The 20,352-nt window shown below is 42.1% G+C and overlaps 1 long non-coding RNA gene and 1 other non-coding gene across 3 annotated transcripts in view; both read right to left on the bottom strand.

The window, feature by feature from the left end:
* Positions 1 to 20,352, bottom strand: part of LOC113933180 — a 214,298-nt gene that overhangs the window by 187,752 nt on the left and 6,194 nt on the right. For both annotated transcript variants that reach the window (XR_003523268.1, XR_003523269.1), the window contains exon 2: positions 2,307 to 2,462. This is a non-coding gene — a long non-coding RNA (uncharacterized LOC113933180). The remainder of the gene's footprint in view (positions 1 to 2,306; positions 2,463 to 20,352) is intronic.
* TRNAA-AGC lies at positions 19,857 to 19,928 on the bottom strand. Its single transcript has one exon. It is a non-coding gene; the product is annotated as a tRNA-Ala (tRNA).

Here is a 20,352-nt window from a genome sequence, read left to right as displayed (position 1 = left end):
AGCAGCTGCCTACCTCCAGACTACTTCTTCTATGACAGAAACAACCCCCAGTTTATTTAGACCACTGTAAGTCAGGCTCTAAGTTCCTTGCAACCGAAAGCATCCCTAACTACCCATCACCAAAGATTTCCAGGAGGAGTAAGTGAAGTAATCTTTATGAAATCACAAAACCTTCTACCAGACAACATTCGGTGTTCAGTACAGGTAAGTTCTTTCCTCCCAAACCCCGTTTCAGAAATCTGGACTGCTTGACAGCAAAAATTGTATAATGGATTAAGGTGGATTTTTTTTCTAGTTAGTGAACAGATAATACAGGCATGTGTGATAGCCAGAATTCAGTGCCCACCATGGTGTCCACATCCTACTCCCCAGAATCTGCAAATATGTTTCATGACAGGGGAGGATTAAGACTGTAAATGGGATTAAGGCTGCTATGCAGCTGACCTTGAAATGGGGAGATTATCCTGGATTATCTGGGTGAGCCCACTGCAATCACAACGGTCTTTAAGCATAAAAGAGGGATGAAAAAATGTGAGTGTCAGAGAGATGCACTGTAAGAAATCAGTGCAACTGAGCACTGACTGTTTGAAGATGCAGGAACCATGAGCCAAGGAATGGGAGTTAGCTCCAAAGCTGAAAAAGGAAACGGTTCTCTCCTAGAGTCTCCACAAGGAATGCAGCCCTTGCTGATGCCTTAATTTTAGCTCAGTGAGACCCACTTCAGACTTCCTACCTCCAGAACTGTAAGACCATAAATCTGTGCTGTTTTACGCCACTACATTTGTGGTCACGTGTTACAAGAGCCATAGGAAACTAATGCAGCGGTATTTGGAGGCTGAAGTGAACACAACAAACAACCCCTTCTCCCATCAGGATTAAAGAACTTCAAATATTCCAGCCAAATATTCTAAATCTTGATCTGGCTGGTGGTGTATGCACATGTAAACATACGTAAATTTTGTTTGCCATATATGCATTATATATCAATTAAAAAGTCAAAAAGGCACAGCAAATGTCATGAACATACCTTTTCAGAAAAGTCCCCCTAAATCCAGTCAACTGAGTCAGTAGGCTAGGAGGGGACAGGTGGCAGTTTACAGAGGAGTGGTCAAGTCCCACCATCAGATGGTAGGGACTGGAGGCAGAAGCCAGCTCAGTTAAGAAGCTTCCACCCTCTGACTGCCCTCTAATGCCTGACACACCTGTCAGTCTTGCTTTCATACCACCTTCTCCAATATCTTTCCACAAGCATGTTGCCACCCTTACCTAAGATGATCCTCCAACTCTATTTGTCCAGTAAAACCTTTTTTTTAAGATTGATTTTATTTATTTATTTATCTATTTATTTATTTATTTGACAGAGAAAGAGAGAGAGAGAGACAGCAAAGAGAGGGAACACAAGCAGGGGTAGTGGAAGAGGGAGAAGCAGGCCTCCCACTGAGCAGGGAGCCTGATGCAGGACTCGATCCCAGGACCCCGGGATCATGACCTGAGCTGAAGGCAAACGCTTAACGACTGAGCCACCCAGGTGCTCCAGCCCAATAAAATCTTTATTCGCACCTCTTGTCCCAGTGTAATTAACAGTGTGTCCATGTTAGGATGATAAATCATATAATCACCTACCTTGAACAAATTGTTGAAGAAGTGGCATTCAGGGAGAAGGAACCCAAGGGAAGAAATCACTGTCCCTAGTACACCCCCTCCCAATGCTTCTGAGTTATGGCAAAATAAAGAGGAATGAGAAGTCTCACTCACTGTTTGGGTCTGACCATGATCATACTCTCTGGCCCACTGACCACACCAGCCTCATCATCACAAAGATGAGCTCAGAACAGCCGAGGATATGGATCTATAAAACCTCACTCACGTCCTGCCCCTGGCCCAAACCAAAATGCCCACTCCATCCTCCCTGGGCAAAAGCCATGTGCTTAAAAGCATCACGTGGGACCCATTCAAGGTAATTAACAACCTGTTAGATGTCATAAACCAGCCCCACTCCCCGGATCTTTCCCCAACCTTGGGACTTAGATGAAAGGCAGACAAATTTGGTTTCCACTTATCTTTGGGCTGAACTTTTTTTCTTGAGCTGACTAAATAACATCCTGCCTTCTCAGGACCAGAAAACACTGTCTATTTTGTGTTCAGTGACTCTGGAGTCCCTGTGAAAGTCACCTTGCAGGAGTGATCTGGTGAATTCAGCCCACTTTGGGCTGGTTTCCCAATAGCATGAAAATAATCAGACTTTGGTCCGTGGCTCAGCCACCTCCTGAGGCTAGAGACACACAATAGTGTCCCATTAGGCTCACCTGACAGCCAGCATCAACAACCAAACATACGGGTGGATGAGTCTTCAGATCATTCCAGTCCCCAGCTGTGAAGTCTTCCAGCTAAGTCACACAGTCATCATAGGACAGAGACAATCCATCCCACTATGCTGTGTCTGAAGTTCTGACCTGAAGAAACTGTGAGAGATAATAAATAGTTATTATTTAAACCACTGTGTTTCTACGGTAATTTGTTATGCAGCAGTTTATAGTGAATACATAAAGAACCTGAATCATACCAATGTCATGTAGCATGCAGATGTAAAATCCTATGGAAGGGCAGGGATTGATACTTTTTAAGGTATGTAACCACCTCTGGACCAATCAGAGTCCAGGAGAAAGCTACATTCTGACTGACCCAGCTGGTGGCCCAAATGGGACACCATGATGGACAACTCCACTTGCAAAGCAAGGAGGGGGAGAAGGGTCCTCCCAAGAAAATGATGCTGGCAGACAAAAGCAATGTCAAATACAGTAACCTCATTGCTTATCTCTTTTCCACTCCTGCCTTTCCTGCTCCTGTTAACTATAGTGATGTCTTCTGCTGATGGCAAAAGTGTTAGCCCATTCCTATTAAAGATATCTCCACTGATGTTTCCCACAGATAACTGTGCTAGGACCATGGATATCAATGCTATTGCCAAGGTCAGTCTCTCATTGAAGCTGGAACTCTCTACGCACTGATGCCTTGAGCTGTATTTTTCCTTTTTATGGTCATTTTATTGTATTCATAGCTGTAACAATCAGGTATTATTCTGAACTGAACTATACCATCAAACCACTCAATTTCTGTTCCAGTTACTGTGCTGGAACCCAACACATGTCCTCCGTGTTCCTTTTACTTAAAAAAGTGATTCTCAACCTTGGATGCGTATTAAAATTACCTGGGGAGCTTTTAAAAACAATACAAATGCCCAGGCCCCACTCAAAGCCAATTATATTAGATTCCCAAGGTAGAAGACTGAGCATTTGTACTTTTAAATGCTACTACAGAAAATTCGAGTTACAGTCAGGGTTGAGACCACTGATCTGGAGTGAATCAATCACACTCCCCCAAGGTTGGCAGGACCACTCTCATGGCCACCACAGCTCCCTCCCTGTCATCGCCAATAGCAAGTTCTATCAGTTCCACCTTCTAAATGTCTCTGGTATCAGTCCATTTCAATCCAGTTTCATCAGCACAGTTTCATCAGCACAACGCAGCACAAGACACCATCATCACTTGCCTGGCCCACTCCAAAAACCTACCTAGTCTTCCCCCTTCTCTCCCTCACTCTGCTCTCCACTTCCAGTTCTGCCTCCTTGCAATGCTTCTACACACAGCGGCCAGAATGACCCTTTCAAAACATAAGTCAGGCAATGTCATTCCCTTGCTTAGAAACCATCAGTGACTTTCAACTGGACTTAAAATCCAAACTCCTTATCAAGACCTTCAAGGGTCTAGTACCTGTCCCCTCTCCAGGCTCACCTCCTGGCATTCCCCCTGATCACTAAGTTCCAATCATCTCAGACCAGCCCAAGCCAAGAGAACTTTCTGTGATAAATGGAAATGTTCTATATTTGCACTATCCAACATGGGACCCCACAGCCAGCCACATGTGGCTATTGAGCACTTCAAATGTGGATAGTGTAAGTGAGGATCCAAATGTTTTATGTAATTTTCAATTATGTAAATTTAAATAGCCACATGTGGTTAGTAGGTACCATACTGAACAGTGCAGTACCTGGATTTCAAACATGGCAAATTCTTTACCTCCTCAGGGTTTTAGAACAATTCTCTCTGCTTGGACCTGGACATGAGAGAGTGGTTATCCAAAGGAAAACAAGGGAGAGATATTCCCAGACTAAGGGATGGTGTGAAGGTAAAAGCAATAGGTGTCCACCTCAATGAGGGAGAAATCAGGGCTGACTCTAGAGCAAATAATAGGGAATGGTAAGGGGACAGCCCAAAATGCGGAGTTCAAGTTAAAGAAGTGTTCAAATGTGAATGTGGTACAACACAGTGGAAAAGCAAGTTGCAAATACATACAGTGAGTCCATTGACATAAATTCAGAAATCCATCTAATGAAACAATTCACTGTTTACATCTACAAACATATTAGGCAAAACTAAAGAAAAGCAACAGAATGATAAACAGAAAATTCACAACAGTGAAGACTTCTGAGGGAAGAGAGGAGGAGACACAATCAGGGAAAAACAGAACAGTCCACCCTGAGCACAGGTATGGTGTTCACTGCTGCAGGGAATTTTAAAACACTAAAACAGGGCACCTGGGTGGCTCAGTCATTAAGCACCTGCCTTCAGCTCAGGTCATGATCCCAGGGTCCTGGGATCGAGCCCTGCATCGCGCTCCCTGCTCTGTGGGAAGCCTGCTTCTTCCTCCACCCCCCCCCCACCCCACCCCTGTGCTTGTGTTCCCTCTCTCTATCAAATAAATAAAATCTTTAAAAAAATAAACACTAAAAAAAGTAAAAAATTAATTAATCTGTTTTTCACTTTCACCAAGCTCCAGAAATTCTTAACAATGTCAATGATACAATACTCCTCCCCTAAAAAAAAGCTTTCGTTCAAGTTCTAAAAATCGTTGCAATGGTTTATATAGGTATGTATAGAGATGTATATATGTAAACTTCAAATTTTCACATTATATTGCTTATCCTTTATGCCAGTTACCAATTTTTTTGTCTTTCAGCTCCAAATTTTTCCATCTCTGACCTGCTATGAGATTCTGGAGTTGGATCCTATGAATGGTTCTCCTCTGTCAAATGGCATGTTAGGTTATGTCAGCAGAGAGCGCTGGAGGGACACTGCAAAAGGGTGGCGTGTCTGTTCCTGGTTGGAAAGTAAGGGCATGGCAGCCAGCAGGTGGCTTCCCAGGGGGTTTCAGGAGTACCCCAATGAGAGTTTTACCAACATCCCAATGGACTTTCTGCTCACCAGCCCTGGCTTTCAGTACTTCACCACTGTGTGGTGAACCACAGCCCTTCCTCTCCCACAAGGTCCAAATCTCTTCCTTGGGGTGGGGCGGAGCAAGATGGCGGAGGAGTAGGAGACCTGGATTTCGTCTGGTCTCAGGAATTCAGCTGAATAGGGATCAAACCATTCTGAACACCTACGAACTCAACAGGAGATCGAAGAGGAGAGTAGTAACAACTCTCTGAACAGAGAAGCGACCACTTACTGGAAGGTAGGACGTGCGGAGAAGTGAATCCGAGGCGATACTCGGGAGGATAGACGGCGGGGGAGGGGGCCTCCATCAGCCGCTTCTGGCAAGTGATAGAGCCGCAGAGCACAAAATCAGAACTTTTAGAAGTCAGTTCCGCTGAGGGACGTCGCTCCAGTGGCTAAGCGGGAGGTGGAAACCTCGCAGGACAGTGTGGACTCAGGACCCTCGGGGTCACAGAAAGACAGGGGGTGCCTGAGTGTGCCAGAGCTCCCAGGTATCGGAGCGGGGAAGCCGGCTGCAGAGATGGAGCCAAGGGGCGAGCTCGCAGCTTGGGGTGGCCATAAACTGTGATCCGCGGCCCAGTTGGGCCACTGCGCCTCCAGCAGGGACCCAACAAGCAGCAGAGCCAGGGAGAACCCCCTCCCTCCCCCAGGAGGAGCGACGCAGGAGTGCACCGCAGGGATCTGCTGGGTTTGGAGACTCCACACGGGGTCGGGTGCCAGAGATAGAAACGCTGGGTCACAGGCCGGGTGAGCACGGAGCGCGGCCGGAGACCGGGTAGACGGGAGTGATTGACTGCTTTTCTCTGGGGGCGCACTGAGGAGCGGGGCACGGAGTTCTCGGCTCCTCCGGGCAGAGAGTGGGAGGCCACCATATTCACCCTGGTCCTCCAAAGCTGTACCGAGAGCTTGCAGGAAACAAAAGCTCCTGAGAGCAAACCCGAGCAGCTTGCTTAGCCTAGACCGACAAGGGCGGGGCAATCGGCCTCCGGCAAAGACATTTGGGAACCACGGCAACAGGCCCCTCCCCCAGAAGATCAGCACGAACAGCCAAGCAAGCCAAGACCAAGTTTACCGATCAAGGAGAACGAGAGAACTCCAGCGCTAGGGTAATACTGCACATACAATTCATGGCTTTTTTACCATGATTCATTAGTTTTTCAAAGTTAATTTTTTTAACTGTTTTTTGGGGGTTTTTTTGAATTTTTCTTTTTCCCTTTTTCAACCAACATGTTATCAATCCCTTTTTTAAAAAAACATTTTTTATTTTTCATTTTTAGAGTCATATTGTATCCCTTCATAGTAGTTACCCTTATTTTTGGCATATATATATAAGTTCTTCTCTCTTTAAAATTTTGAGATACAGTTTCTTCGAACAGATCAAAATATACCCTAAATCACTAGTGTATGGCTTTGTTCTAGTCTCCTGCCTGATCACAGTCTCTCCCATTTTTTTTCTTTTTTCTTTTCTTTAAGTCTTCTTTCTTCTTTCAAACTTCTTATCAATTCCGTTGATAAAACCTTTTATACGTTTCATCTTTACACTCATCTTCCATCCCTTCATTGTATCAACCCTTATTTTGTACATATATGTCTTTCTTCCTTTAAAATTTTAGGAGGCACTTTCTTCTAACAGACCAAAATACACCCAAAATCTAGTGTGTGGCACTGATCTATGCACTAGCTTGATTATATTTGATCATATTCTGGTTTGTTTTGTTTTGTTCTGTTTTTGTTTGTTTTTATCTTTTTCTTTTTTTTCTTTCTTTTTTCTTTCTTTCCCTTTCTTTTCCCCTGGTTTCAGGTCTTTTCTGATTTGTATACAGTATATTTGCTGGGGACGTTGTAAACCTGTTAGCATTTTGTTCTCTCATTCATCTATTCTCCTCTGGACAAAATGACAAGACGAAAAAAATCACCTCAGCAAAAAGAACAAGAGGTAGTACCGTCAGCCAGGGACCTACTCAATAATGACATTAGTACGATGTTGGACCTAGAGTTCAGAAACATGACTTTAAAGATACTAGCTGGGCTTGAAAAAAGCGTGGAAGTTATTAGAGAAACCCTTTCTGGAGAAATAAAAGAACTAAAATCTAACCAAGTCGAAATCAAAAAAGCTATTGATGAGGTGCAATCAAAAATGGGGGCACTAACTGCTAGGATAAATGAGGCAGAAGAGACAACCAGCGACATAGAAGACCAAATGATGGAAAATAAAGAGGCTGAGAAAAAGAGAAACAACTACAAGATCACGAGGGCAGAATTTGAGAGATAGGCGATACGATAAGATGAAACATTAGAATAACTGGGATCCCAGAAGAAAAAGAAAGAGAGAGAGGGGCAGAAGGTATATTGGAGCAAATTATAGCAGAGAACTTCCCTAATGTGGGGAAGGAAACAGGCATCAAAATCCAGGAGGCACAGAGAACCCCTCTCAAAATCAATAAAAATAGGTCAATACCCCGACATCTAATAGTCAAACTTAGGAGTCTCAGAGACAAAGAGAAAATCCTGAAAGCAGCTCGAGAGAAGAGATATGTAACCTACAACGGTAGAAACATTAGACTGGCAACAGACCTATCCATAGAGACCTGGCAGGCCAGAAAGGACTGGCATGATATCGTTAGAGCACTAAACGAGAAAAATATGCAGCCAAGAATACTATATCCAGCTAGGCTGTCATTGAAAATAGAAGGAGAGGTAAAAAGCTTCCACAAACAAAAACTAAAGGAATTTGCAAACACAAAACCAGCCCTAAAAGAAATATTGAAAGGGGTCCTCTAAGCAAGGAGAGAGCCTAAAAGCAGCATAGATCAGAAAGGAACACACACAATACACAGTCACAGTCACCTTACAGGCAATACAATGGCACTAAATTCCTATCTTTCAATAGTTACCCTGAATGTAAATGGGCTAAATGCCCCAATCAAAAGACACAGGCTATCAGATTGGATTAAAAAACAAGACCCATCCCTATGCTGTCTGCAAGAGACTCATTTTGGACCCAAAGACACCCCCAGATTGAAAGTGAGGGGATGGAAAACCATTTACCATGCTAATGGACACCAAAAGAAAGCTGGGGTGGCAATTCTTATATCAGCCAAATTAGATTTTAGAACAAAGACTGTAGTAAGAGATGAAGAAGGACACTATATATTACTTAAAGGGTCTATCCAACAAGAAGATCTAACAACTGTAAATATCTATGCCCCGAACATGGGAGCAGCCACTTTTATAAGGCAATTAATAACAAAAGCAAAGAAACACATTGACAGCAATACAATAATAGTGGGGGACTTTAACAACCCCCTGACTGAAATGGACAGATCATCTCAGCAAAAGATCAACAAGGAAACAAAGACTTCAAATGAAACACTGGACCAAATGGACTGCACAGACATATTCAGAACATTCCATCCCAAAGCAATGGAATACACATTCTTCTCTAGTGCCCATGGAACATTCTCCAGAATTGATCACATCCTAGGTCACAAATCAGGTCTCAACTGATACCAAAAGATTGGGATTATTCCCTGCATATTTTCAGACCACAGTGCTTTGAAACTAGAACTCAATCACAAGAGGAAAGTCGGAAAGAACTCAAATACATGGAGGCTAAAGAGCATCCTACTAAAGAATGAATGGGTCAACCAGGAAATTAAAGAGGAATTAAAAAAATTCATGGAAACCAATGAAAATGAAAACACAACTGTTCAAAATCTTTGGGATACAGCAAAGGCAGGCCTGAGAGGAAAGTATATAGCAATACAAGCCTTTCTCAAGAAACAAGAAAGGTCTCAAATACACAACCTAACCCTACACCTAAAGGAGCTGGAGAAAGAATGGCAAATAAAGCCTAAACCCAGCAGGAGAAGAGAAATCATAAAGATCAGAGCAGAAATCAATGAAATAGAAACCAAAAGAACAGTAGAACAGATCAACGAAACTAGGAGCTGGTTCTTTGAAAGAATTAACAAGATTGATAAACCGCTGGCCAGACTGATCAAAAAGAAAAGAGAAATGACCCAAATCAACAAAATCATGAATGAAAGAGGAGAGATCACAACCAACACCAAAGAAATACAAACAATGATAAGAACATATTATGAGCAACTCTATGCCAGCAAATTAGATAACCTGGAAGAAATGGGTGCATTCCTAGAGATGTATCAACTACCAAAACTGAACCAGGAAGAAATAGAAAACCTGAACAGACCTATACACACTAAGGAAATTGAAGCAGTCATCAAAAATCTCCCAACAAACAAAAGCCCAGGGCCAGATGGCTTCCCAGGGGAATTCTATCAGACATTTAAAGCAGAATTAATACCTATTCTCCTGAAACTGTTCCAAAAAATAGAAATGGAAGGAAAACTTCCAAACTCATTTTATGAGGCCAGCATTACCTTGATCCCAAAACCAGACAAAGACCCCATCAAAAAAGAGAATTACAGACCAATATCCTTGATGAACATGGATGCAAAAATTCTCACCAAAATATGAGCCAATAGGATCCAACAGCACATTAAAAGGATTATTCACCATGATCAAGTGGGATTTCTCCCTGGGCTGCAAGGTTGGTTCAACATCCACAAATCAATCAACGTGATACAGTACATTAACAAAAGAAAGAACAAGAGTCATATGATCCTCTCAATAGATGCAGAAAAAGCATTTGACAAAGTACAGCATCGTTTCTTGATCAAAACTCGTCAGAGTATAGGGATAGAGGGTACATACCTCAATATCATAAAAGCCATCTATGAAAAAACTACAGCAAATATCATTCTCAATGGGGAAAAGCTGAGAGCTTTTCCCCTAAGGTCAGGAACACGGCAGGGATGTCCACTCTCACCACTGCTATTCAACATAGTATTAGAAGTCCTAGCCACAGCAATCAGACAACAAAAAGAAATCAAAGGCATCCAAATCGGCAAAGAGGAAGTCAAACTCTCACTCTTTGCAGATGATATGATACTGTATGTGGAAAACCCAAAAGACTCCACCCCAAAACTGCTAGAACTCATACAGGAATTCAGTAAGGTAGCAGGCTATAAAATCAATGCACAGAAATCAGTGGCATTCCTATACACCAACAACAAGACAGAAGACAGACAAATCAAGGAATCGATCCCATTTACAATTGCACCCAAAACCATAAGATACCTAGGAATGAATTCAACCAAAGAGGCAAAGGATCTGTACTCAGAAAACTATAAAATACTCAGGAAAGAAACTGAAGAAGACACAAAGAAATGGAAAAACGTTCCATGCTCATGGATTGGAAGAACAAACATTGTGAAGATGTCAATGCTACCTAGAGCAATCTACACATTCAATGCAATACCCATCAAAATACCATCCACTTTTTTCAAAGAAATGGAACAAATGATCCTAAAATTTGTATGGAACCAGAAGAGACCCCGAATAGCCAGAGGAATATTGAACAAGAAAAGCAAAGCTGGCGGCATCACAATTCCAGACTTCCAGCTCTATGACAAAGCTGTCATCATCAAGACAGTATGGTACTGGCACAAAAACAGACACATAGATCGATGGAACAGAATCGAGAGCCCAGAAATGGACCCTCAACTCTATGGTCAACTCATCTTTGACAAAGCCGGAAAGAATGTCCAATGGAATAAAGACAGTCTCTTCAACAAATGGTGTAGGGAAAATTGGACAGCCACATGCAGAAGAATGAAACTGGACCATTTCCTTACACCACACACAAAAATAGACTCCCAATGGTTGAAAGACCTAAACGTGAGACAGGAATCCATCAAAATCCTAAAGGAGAACACAGGTAGCAACCTCTTCAACCTCGGCCGCAGCAATTTCTTCCTAGAAACATCGCCCAAGGCAAGGGAAGCAAGGGCAAAAATGAACTACTGGGATTTCATCAAAATAAAAAGCTTTTGCACAGCAAAAGAAACAGTCCACAAAACCAAAAGACAACCGACACAATGGGAGAAAATATTTGCAAATGACATCAGATAAAGGGCTAGTATCCAAAATCTATAAAGAACTTATCAAACTGAACACCCAAAGAACAAATAATCCAATCAAGAAATGGGCAGAAGACATGAACAGACATTTTTCCAAAAAAGACATCCAAATGGCCAACAGACACATGAAAAAGTGCTCAACATCACTCGGCATCAGGGAAATCCAAATCAAAACCTCCATGAGATACCACCTCACACCCGTCAGAATGGCTAGAATTAACAAGTCAGGAAACGACAGATGTTGGCAGGGATGCGGAGAAAGGGGAACCCTCCTACACTGTTGGTGGGAATGCAAGCTGGTGCAACTACTCTGGAAAACAGTATGGAGGTTCCTCAAACAGTTGAAAATAGAGCTACCATACGATCCAGCAACTGCACTACTGGGTATTTACTCCAAATATACAAATGTCGGGATCCGAAGGGGGTATGTGCACCCCGATGTTTATAGCAGCAGTGTCCACAATAGCCAAACTGTGGAAAGAGCCAAGATGTCCATCGACAGATGAATGGATAAAGAAGAGGTGGTATATATACACAATGGAACATTATGCAGCCATCAAAAGGAATGAGATCTTGCCATTTGCAACGACGTGGATGGAACTGGAGGGTGTTATGCTGAGTGACATAAGTCAATCAGAGAAAGACATGTATCATATGACCTCACTGATAATGAGGAATTTTTAACCTCAGGAAACAAACGGAGGGTTGCTGGAGTGGTGGGGGGTGGGAGGGATGGGGTGGCTGGGTGACAGACATTGGGGAGGGTATGTGCTATGGTGAGCGCTGTGAATTGTGCAAGACACTTCAATCACAGATCGGTACTTCTGAAACAAATAACGCAATATATGTTAAGAAAAAAAAAAAGAAGAAGATAGCAGGAGGGGAAGAATGAAGGGGAGTAAGTTGGAGGGGGCGACGAACCATGAGAGACGATGGACTCTGAAAAACAAACTGAGGTTTCTAGAAGGGAGGGGGTTGGGAGGATGGGTCAGCCTGGTGATGGGTATTAAAGAGGGCACGTTCTGCGTGGCACACTGGGTGTTATGCACAAACAATGAGTCATGGAACACTACATCAAAAACTAATGATGTATGGTGATTAACATAACAATAAAAAAATTTTTTTAAAAATCTCTTCCTTGGGCATGCAGCATCTTACAATGTGTTCCTTCCTTCATGTGGTAGACAGAATCATAAAGTAGCCTCCCGGGACCCCCCCCACCCCCCGCCGGTGTACATGCCCTGTGTAGTCCCTAAGGCTGAGAATATATGAAGTCTCATCTTGTGATCAGATTATGTTTTATAGCATATTCAACTTTAAGAAAAGGAGGTTATCTGGGTGAGCCTGCCCTAATCACATGAGTCCTTTAAGTCTGGGTCTAGAGGTGAGAGACAGGAAGTCAGTCTGGCTGACACCTTGATTTCAGCCCTGATTTTTTTTTTTAAGATTTTATTTATTTATTTAACAGAAAGAGAGATTTGGGAGAGCAGGAACAGAAGCAGGGGGAGTGCGAGAGGGAGAAGCAGGCTTCCTGCTGAGCAGGGAGCCCAATGCGGGGCTCAATCCCAGCACCCTGGGATCATGACCTGAGCTGAAGGCAGACGCTTAATGACTGAGCCGCCCAGGCGCCCCTCGGCCTTGCCTTACCCTTACCTTGTCATAGCTACAGAACTGTGAGCTAACAAATAGGTGTGGGGTTTTTTAAATATTCTTTAAAGTGGTAAATTACACATAATATAAAATTTACCATTTTAACCATTTTTAAGTGTACAGTTCAATGGCATTAAATACATTCACATTGTTGTGCAACCATCACCACCATCTGTCTCCAGAATGTTTTCATCATCTCAAACTGAAACTCTTTCCCCATTAAATAATAAATCCCTGTGTCTTCCCACAAAGCTGCTAGAAATCAATATTCTACTTTCTTGTCTCTATGAATTTGACTATTCTAGGTACTTTGTGTAAGTGTGTGCATACAGCATTTGTCCTTCTGTGTCTGGCTTATTTCACTCTGTATGTTTTCAAGGTTGTTCTACAGAATATCATGTGTCAGAATTTCCTTCCTTTTTAAGGCTGAAGAATAGTCCATTACATAGACATACCACATTTGTTTATTCATTCATCCATCGATGCATACTTGGTTTGCATCCACCTTTTGGCTATGGTGTATAATGCTGTTTTGAGCACAGGTGTACAAATAACTCTGCAAGTCCCTAATTTGCAATTATTTGGGGTGTATACCCTGACGTAGAATTGCTGTATCATATGGTACCTCCATGTTTAATTTTTTGAGAACTACCATGCTGTTTTCCATAGCAGCTAAATAGGTATTGTTTTAAACTGCTAACTTTGTGCTTATTTGTCACTCAGCAATAGAAAATTAATACACTTGAGTGCTCTCTCCCAGCCCTAGAGATAGTAACTGCTTCCTACATGTGTTAGTCCCATACTGTTTAGGGTTTTCTTTACCTCTCTTTGTAGCTAATCCTACTAGTTAATAATTCTTTATAAAATTTTCCCTATTCAAACTACTGATGTGTGTGTCTCCTGAGTGGCCCCTGATGGACAGACTCTTTAATAAATGGTGTGTTCTATACAGAAAGTAATTTGGAGAACTAGTTTCATAGCCAGCCCCTGGCATACATAGCAGATTCAGCAACATCCGCTCATTTTCTGTGGTAAACTCTTAAAGAGTTTGAATTTGTTTGGGTTTGTTTTGGGTGCAATTCATATCTTTAACCTCTGTGATATTCTATATTCCTGTGTTTTTTTTAAGATTTTTTTTTATTTATTCATGAGAGACAGAGAGACAGAGAGACAGAGAGAGGCAGAGGGAGAAGCAGGCTCCCAAGGAGCAGGGAGCCCAATGCGGGACTCAATCCCAGGACCCTGGGATCACGATCTGAGCCGAAGGCAGACGCTTAACCATCTGAGCCACCCAGGCGCCCTTCTATATTCCTGTTTTTAAATAAAATATTGGAAATAGGGGCACCTGGGCAGCTCAGTCGTTAAGCGTCTGCCTTCGGCTCAGGTCATGATCCCAGGGTCCTGGGATCGAGCCCCGCATCGGGCTCCCTGCTCAGCGGGAAGCCTGCTTCTCCCTCTCCCACTCCCCCTGCTTGCGTTCCCTCTCTCGCTATGTCTCTCTCTGTCAAATAAATAAATAAAATCTTTAAAAAATATATTGGAAATAAATGATAGCACAGTGATCTAAAGAAAAAGAACTTGAGTTTCATCAATTCTGATTCTATTTGATCACTTGGAGTTTTTATTTGTGTTAAAAATCTAAAACATCAAAAAGGTATAAACTACAAGATGTTAAATTTTTTGGTGGTTCCAAATTTTGATTCATATATTAAACATTTTATTAAATTTGAATATTTTTAAATAGAATTTCATATTTCCTTTTATTTATTTTAAATCTAAGTATGGATCAAAAAATAGTGATTATCACTGAACATTAAATCTTTACTGAAAATAGTTTTGGTGTATAAAGGAGGGAAGTATTAAAAAATAATCTAGCCCAGGTGTAAAATATTAGGTATACCATTGGGACTACGCCCATTAATGGTAACATTAGATTTGTACTCACTGTACTGTTACAAATATTGCTTTGTCTTTATTCAATATATTAAAATAATTTTAAATCAAATGGCACAAAGATATACAGAATAGGTCTAATTCTACCTTCTAAATTCCCTTCCCTAATCTTGTGCTCCCTAACTTAATTTCCTTCAATCTTTCTGTGCAGACTCTTGGTTCAAGCTTTGTTCTTAAAACAAAACAGCAATATTGGGACTTTAAGTTTCCTAAATTTTCCCCTTCTTGGCTGCTGCTTTTTTTTTTTTTAAGATTGTATTTCTTTATTGGGGGGGAGGGGCAGAGGGAAAAAGAGAAACCCAAGCAGATTCTACTGCACTGAGTGCAAAGCCTGACCCAGGGCTCAATCTCACAACCCCCAGATCAGACTTGAGTCAAAGCCAAGAGTCAGATGCTCTACCAACTGTATCACCTGGCGTCCTGGCTGCTTCTTTTAAAATAAAACGATGGAAGCACTGAATTCTTCCAAAGAGAAAGACATGGAGAGTAGAGGGGCCTTTTTTTTTTTTTTTAATTTTAAGTAATCTCTACACCCAAGGTGGTGCTTGAACTTACAACCCTGAGATCAAGAGTCACATGCTCTACCAACTGAGCCAGGCAGGCACCCTAGGATATTTTTCTTCATACATGGAGTTTCTGGCCATGGTCCCTTTGAGCCAGAGGCTTGCGCCTCCCTGAACTGTCCTCCAAGAACTCTGCGCCTCTCTGAAGACCCAGATGTCTGTCGACTTCATGTCCTATCAAGCCATGAACCCCAGAGCAAACACACAGGGGCACTGATTCCCAAACCAAGTACCCACATATTGACTGGTTACCATAGCAACGAGAGCTGAGACACATTAGCCCCTGAGCCACTCCATCTGCAGGCCCCACTGGCGCGAGCCAAGCTACTCATGCTGTTTGACAAAGTCCAAGTATGAGGGACAATCCTGAAAAATCGGGAGACTCCACAGCTGGCTCCTGCTACTTCCTTTCATTTTATTTGCGGCAATCTTTATAATCAATTCTGGGGTTTCATGATAAAATGATTTATAAATTTAGTTATGTCTATGCAAGCAATCATAATGAAACTGATTCCAAAAAGGCCCACGATGGGCCAAGAAGTAAAAATACCCAACGTCCTCCAATCTGTAAGGGAGCTGTCGGATCCAGGCCCAGTAAAAATTCCTATTGATGAGATTCCTCAGGCACCTCTAAAACATTAGAAAAATCTCATGACATGCACAGTACAGGAAACTCCCTATGTTGTATACAAAATAGGAGGCCACCTTTGGTATGCCCCTCGAGGCAAGCCCCTGGTGTAGGATAACTTCCTTGCCCCTACTCCTCCCATTCCTTATACCGGAGTTGATAATGAGGACATAAACAAATGGTATAAGATTAAAGGAAAAAAGGGTGTGGGCATCATCTGACAGCCTCTGGGAAAGGAGTATTCCTCCGAGGTGTCTAGGGACCAAGGACAAGAGACCTATAGAAATGGAATAAGTACTTTGATAAAATAGGGTGTACCCATTGTAAACTGCCTTTGGAGAAAGTAGATAACCTTCAGAGGTCACGCTGTTTTCTAAATCCGAAATGATTGTGATAAAATGTAAAAAAAAAAATCACATGGAAGAATGGAAAAACAAGAACACTAATGAATAAAAAGAGTCCCTCCGAGGCTATCAAGAGGGAGATGCTTACAACCTGATCCTGTGTCCGTGTCTCCTCACTCGCCGACGCCGTCCTTTCCTTCCAGGACCCTTCCCCTGCTGGAGCTGGACTCCGGCACCCCACTGAACCCCACAGCGAGGAGGGTTATCGATTCTCTCCCTACATAACTCTCTCCTTCCTGCCATTGCTGCATGTTTACTCCACAGCAATACTGAGCAGTAAAGGGCCCCCAGATCATCCATGCCCCTCATTCATAACTAAGGGAGCACATCAGAATCACATAGGGAGCTCTTTAGAAGTACCTGACACACTGTACCAGAATCCCCAAGGCTGCGGGCTGCGTTCATGTATTTCAAACGTGGTGATCCTCATACACCACCCCAGTTAAGAACCACTGCTCTATAGAGCATGAACAGAGTTTACAGAAGGAAATACCAACGGATTTCAGACATAAGATGCTATCCTTGCCCAGAGACAAGGACCCCACAACATGATACTATATTTTTCACCTATCAGATTGGCAAAGATCAAAAGTTTGATAATCATAAACAAAAAGCTAATCCCCCTAGTTTATAAAGTGTTTCTACAAATGGATAATGAAAAGACCAATAATCTAATCCAATAGAAAAAGGGCAGGGGCACCTGGGTGGCTCAGTCGTTAAGTGTCTGCCTTCGGCTCAGGTCATGATTCCAGGGTCCTGAGATCGAGCCCCACATCATGCTCCCTGCTCAGTGGGAAGCCTGCTTCTTCCTCTCCCACTCCCCCTGCTTGTGTTCCCTCTCTCGCTCTCTCTCTCTCTGTCAAGTAAATAAATAAAATCTTTAAAAAAAAAAAAGGGCAAAGGAGATGAGCAGATAGTTGAAAGGAAAATACTGTATTCATAATAAGAAAATCTAATACAACCACCCATCCAAAGGTACCAAAAGTTTGGTAATACACTGATAAGGTCAAAGGGGAACAGGGCGGTGAGAAGGCAAATTGGTACAGCTCCATGAAGGCAGTACTCATGAAAACTGCAAGCACTTTTCATCTTTGAGCCATTAATTCTATTCCTAGGAATTTAACCAGCTGGTATTAATTGCACATGTGTGAAAAGATTTAAGTAGAGGGCTGTTCATTTGCAGCATTGTCTGCAGCAGCAAAAGATCAGAAATAACCCATTTCCCAACAGGAGACCAGTTAAATCAATTACAGTACAGCCATACAGTGAAATACTCTGCTAGACAACCATTTAAATAAAAGAAGTCAGATCAATGAAACAAACCCAAGACATTTTATTAAATGAAAAAAAAAATTACAAGGTGAAAAACAGTATGTGATTAATGGCAAAATTATTTTCAGTAATGATCATTTAATAATCACTAATAATCATTATTTTCTCAAGCCATACTTCAGATTGAAAACAAGTAATTAACTATTTTTAAAGAATAAGTTTCTATTTAAAAATACTTCAAATTCAATACATACATATGTAGCATATGTATACTTATGTTATACAGATTAACTCTGAAAGATACACACACACACACACACACACACACACAAACTGGTTACACAGCAGATCTCAATAGACATTTTTCCAATGATAGAAAGATGGCCAACAGGTACATGAAACAAGGCACTCAACATCACTCATCATCAGGGAAATGTAAATCAAAACCACAGTGACTTAACACCTCACGCCTGTTAGAAGGCTATCACCAAAAAGATAAAAAATAAGTGTTGGCAAGAATGTGGAAAAAGGGAACCCCAGTGCACTGTTGATGGGATTTGTAAACTAGTGCAGCCACTATGGAAAACAGTAGTGTTTTGTGGAGTTTTAATTTTGGGGGGACACTCCAAAATTAAAAGTAGAACAACCATATGATCCAACAACTCCATTTCTGGATATTTATTCAAAGAAAATGAAAACACTAATTTGAAAAGATATATGCACCCCTATGTTCACTGCAGCATTATTTACAATAGCCAAGATACTGAAACAACCTAAGTGTTCATCAAAAGATGAATGAAGAAAGTGGGGTGTGCATATACAATGGAATGTTATGTGTCCATATAAAAAAAAAAAAGGAAATCTTGCCATTTGTGACATGGATGGAACTTGAGGGCACTGTGCTAAAGAAATAAGTCAGAGGGCGCCTGGGTGGCTCAGTCGTTAAGCGCCTGCCTTCGGCTCAGGTCATGATCCCAGGGTCCTGGGATCGAGTCCCACGTCGGGCTCCCTGCTCCACGGGAAGCCTGCTTCTCCCTCTCCCACTCCCCCTGCTTGTGTTCCTGCTCTCACTATCTCTCTCTCTGTCAAATAAATAAATAAAATCTTAAAAAAAAAAAAAAAGAAAGAAGTCAGAGAAAGACAAATATCCTATGATCTCATTTATATGTGGAACCTAAAAAAACGAAGCTCGTAGACACAGAGAACAGATTGGTGGTTGCTAGGGGGCAGGGGAGTGACATGGGTGAAGGGAGTTAAAAGGCACAAACTTCTAGTCATAAAATAAGTAAGTCATGGAGATGTAATGTACAGGATGGTGACTATTGTTAATACTGTACTGCATATTTAAAAGTGGCTAAGAGAGTAGATCTTAAAAGTTCTCATCAGGGGTGCCTGGGTGGCTCAGTCGATCAAGTGTCTGACTCCTGATTTTGGCTCAGGTCATGATCTCAGAGTTGTGAGATCAAGCCACAAGTTGAGCCCTGTGTGGAGCCCCCCACCCTTGATCCCCGCATCAGGCTCCCCGCTGGGCATGGAGACTGCTTATCTCTCTCCCTCTGCCCTTCCCACCCTCTCTAAAAAAATAATAATAAAAGTTCTCATCACAAGAAAAATGATTTTTTGTAACTATATATGGTGACAGATGTTAACTAGACTTACTGTGGTGACAATCTCACAATACATACAAATATGTAATCATTATATATATACTTTTAAAGATTTTATTTATTTATTTGACACAGAGAGAAAGCACAAGTAGGCAGAGAGGCAAGCATAGAGAGAGGGAGAAGCAGGCTCTCCACTGAGCAGGGAGCGGGACGTGGGGCTCGATCCCAGGACCCAGGGATCATGACCTGAGCCGAAGGCAGCCGCTTAACTGACTGAGCCACCCAGGCAACCCCAATCATTATGTTTACATACCTGAAACTAATATAATGTTATATGCCAATTATAAATCAATTAAAAAATAAAACAGGAGAGTTACAAGCATAACGGAAGAAAAACATAAGTACTTGGAGGCAAGATGATTAATTTGCAGATTCTACAGGAATGTGGTGTAGCTGTAAGAGAAAAGAAAGATTATTTCCCCAAACAAGGGGGAACAGAATGGAGATGCTGGGGATCGAACCCAGGACCTCATGCATGCTAAGCATGCGCTCTACCACTGAGCTACATCCCCACCTGGTGGCAACACTGCTTTTCTAAGCTGTTTTCATGAAATAAATCAGAAATTTGCTCCCTTAAAAGAAAACAACTGGTTATAGGGATAGCCAGGAGGTCTGAGGCGAGAGGGCAATGAGGGTAATGCAGAGGGTGTGTAGGGGGAGGTTCTGGGAGTTTACTTTTCTCTCTGTTTTTTGTACTACTTGAGTATTTTACCATGTAGGTATTGCTTACTTAAAGATGTAAAATAAAATAAAAGAGAAAATAAAGTTTAAACAAAACCACTTTTCTGCAACAATCCTCCCACTTTACAGATGGAACACTGAGGCTACTAAATAAGAGAAGGGGCCTCTCCTATCTACAAAGCCTCCAGCTCCTCCAAGCGTGGGACCACCTCCCTCAAGTCCCAGAATCCTTGTTCTTTTCAGGGTTAGAGACTA

This window comes from Zalophus californianus, chromosome 10 (genome assembly GCF_009762305.2).
Source record: "Zalophus californianus isolate mZalCal1 chromosome 10, mZalCal1.pri.v2, whole genome shotgun sequence".
In the NCBI taxonomy this organism is placed as follows: Eukaryota; Metazoa; Chordata; class Mammalia; order Carnivora; family Otariidae; genus Zalophus; species Zalophus californianus.
Note: the sequence above shows the minus strand (reverse complement) of the source record. Positions and strands in the feature narration are given on the sequence as shown.